Consider the following 3214-nt stretch of genomic DNA (forward strand, 5'->3'; position numbering starts at 1 on the left):
AGAGTGAATGAGAGAGAGAGTGAATAAATGAGAGAGAGAGAGAGAGAGAGAGTGTGTGTGTGTGTGTGTGTGTGTGTGTGTGTGTGAGAGAGAGAGAGAGAGAGAGATGTAATCTTTTTCAAGGCACACCCCGCCTCCTCGCCTTTGAAAACTTAGGCATGGCAGTGCTCCAGTGGCAGCTGTCGCCACATCGTCGCTCGTTCAGTGAACGAGTAAGCTGTCTGCCACAGTGCATGTAACTTAATCAGCCCAAAACTCACAGGGTCGTGTGCTACTACTGTTCAAGTCACGCATAAACTCAACGTTAAATAGCGGCTGCTTCGAATTTAAAAACCTAGTGTTTGGTGGGCTTGGTGAAATAGGGGTGGGGTGATTGCATGAGGTGGTTGGGTGAGGTGGGGTTGGGATTGGGGGTGGGGAGAGGCAGTCATATGTATGCGTTTAACTTATTATCATATTATTATTTGTTGTGTGTGTTTTAGTATTCGGTGACAGGTGAAGGATCAAATATCTTTTTGGAATTAGTTTATGTGACTGGACGGGTTTCTTTCTGTCCATAAACGTGTTTGCTATGTTGATTCACTCCCTCTGGTTTGACTATAGATGAAGGCACGGAGAGAATTTGACGAGACCTTATTCAAAGACTCCAAAACTGTCCAGTTAAAAGTAAGTTGTTTTTTGTGCTGTTGTTTGTTGATTTTTTGTTTTGTTTTTTACAGTCGTTTCCTTTTCTTTTCTTTTTGTTGCTTGCCTTTCTTGGACATCTTCTGGGATTCTGAATAGATCATCATAATAATAATAATAGATAGCATTTGTATAGCGCATATCCCCGCTCAGCAGCAGGCTCTATGCGCTTTACACTATATTATTACCCCAGCAGACCATAGAACACTCCGAAACATTCTCAGCTTCCCGGGAAGCATACATATTTTGATCTATCTATCTATCTATCTATCAAAACATACATACTTGCATGTTATATACCCTACCCCACAGAGACAAAGATTATAATATACCGGTTGTCTTTTTCAAGGCTATACTGGGGCTCTGATTGAGGGTTGGTTTTACTCAACATGTTGCGTTATCAATCCTTTCTCAGCTTTTCAACCTAGCATGGGGTCTTCATGCACTTCTTGTTCATATAGATCTAAATAAAGCAAAATTTGAAATCTCAAGTCTAAAAAAATGATGTTAGAAATACACCATCTTCAGCACTCCACCTCAACAACGTAAAGCAAAGAGGATACAAAAGAATAAAGTAATTTTTAGTTGCTACCTCTGTTGTAATATTATAACACTGATGATCCCGTTTCTAAAATGTAATTTTAGGGTTACTTCCCTTTGAGTTAAAGTTTGCCTTCAACAGAATTCATCGTATGGTGTATCTCACCACCATTTCTGATACAGTGACTTGACTCCTTGGACATGCAGCTGCAATTGAGAGCAAACATTTTTTAATGAGTAAGTACATAAACAAATAAATAAATAAATACAAGAATAAATAAATTCATTCACGACTTAGTGAAGCAGATGAAATTCAGAGGAAGGAAAAAGAAAAAGTAAAAGTAATGACTGGCGGTAGTGGACCACGTTTGATGTCGTTTGTTATCAATACATGTATTAATAGAGATTTCCAAAAGCAGCTGCAGAGACGTTTTAGACTGTTTTTCCTGGTCCAAGCTTTCTCACGGCACGATGGCCATCGTTTTCAACGTAAATCACTAAAAGCACTGGCCTTATGTTGATGCGATTAATAAAATACAGTCTTCCGTCTTCCTGTTCTCTACTCTTTATCAGAAATGTCGTTATACGGAGTGCCCATTATTGATCCCTACCAAACCATTTTTTGATGCTTTCTCCCACGCACCATTTTTCCAGGGGTGGGGGGTGGGGGGGGGGGGGTGGGGGGGGGGTGGCAAAGCTGGAAATTAAGATCTACTTACAAGTATTGTGTATGATACAACGTTAACCTTGGAGCCAACAAATTATACCTCGTTCAGTTCAGTTTCCTTTTCTTGTTTCTGATAGCAATTTATTCACAATCCTATTGCTTCAAAACTGTTATTTACCTTACTTTTGTGATATGACAAAGGCAAGTATGAGAAAACTTCAGCTGACAGTATCCGTTAGTTTCCTAGTGTAAATCTATTTCCAAAAGGACATTTTCTATTCTGCCTCTGAGAAAACGAACCCTAGCCGCGTAGAAGACATCTGGGCAAAGACAAATAATTATTTCTGAAGCTGCAATTGAACCCCCGTCCTCTGCGTACCAGGTGACGTAACTAATCGTTACCCCTGGTACCGTATAGTAGTCTTTGCTGGAGTGCCGCTGTCCCGCAGTCATAGTGTCTTTGAGCTCGGTTTCTTTCTCTCTGACACTTGTATAGGCCTAAGTATTGATAGTAATCCCCCCCCCCCAAAAAAAAGCCCCACCAACAAACAAAACAAAACAAAACAAAATGAAACAAAAACAAAACAACAACAAGCAAACAAAAAAACCTACAAAAAACCCCCCAACATATTCAACCCTCAGAAACCCCAAACAAAAACAAAACAAAAGCCACTCCTTCCATCCCCCCCCCACCCCTGTCCCCCAAAACAAAACAAAACAATAACAAAAAATGAAAAATAAGATTGGATTACGTTAAATTAAGCTTTAGAACGTATTATGATACATTATAAGTAGCCCTACATGCATATTTATATAACAATTTGACGAAATTAATTTTTTTTAAAATTTCAGTAAGAGTTTTATGGCACTTACAACACAAATAGGTCATAGTACCGTCGATTACAGGTGTTACAAGAGAGCAGCAGACACACACAAAAAAAGAACGGAAAGAGATTACTAAAAAGATAAATGTTTGATAGTAAAAAAGAGCATACAACTCAAGAGTACCCTCCAACAAACCTCAACGCAATTTAGATGTTCAGGAGGCTGGCTGCTTAGACCCTGACTGCTTAAGAGCAACCCGACGTGAGTCTGACGCAAGATAGCAGCAGAAAACAGAAGACAAACTCGACAAAATAGATTTCTGCAATCGGGAGCTGCATCCTTGCATTTTGCATGAGACAGAGAAGAGCTTAACCTCTTCACCACATTCGTCCGTTATTGGTGCCGTAACAGGGCCTATAATACTATTATCTTATATATTAATTAGCTTTTAACAATCTATAAACAAACTGAAATATAAAACGAGGCATCACTTGATTC

The 3214-nt window shown here is 39.3% G+C and overlaps 1 protein-coding gene across 1 annotated transcript in view; it reads left to right on the top strand.

Annotated features, from left to right (window-relative positions):
• Positions 1-887: 887 nt before the first annotated feature.
• Positions 888-3214, top strand: part of LOC101855430 — a gene marked incomplete in the record, with an annotated part of 16527 nt that continues 14200 nt past the window's right edge. Inside the window, 1 exon segment of the mRNA XM_013085064.1 lies at positions 888-1461.

The sequence above is a fragment of the Aplysia californica genome, unplaced genomic scaffold (genome assembly GCF_000002075.1).
Source record: "Aplysia californica isolate F4 #8 unplaced genomic scaffold, AplCal3.0 scaffold00340, whole genome shotgun sequence".
Lineage (NCBI taxonomy): Eukaryota > Metazoa > Mollusca > Gastropoda > Aplysiida > Aplysiidae > Aplysia > Aplysia californica.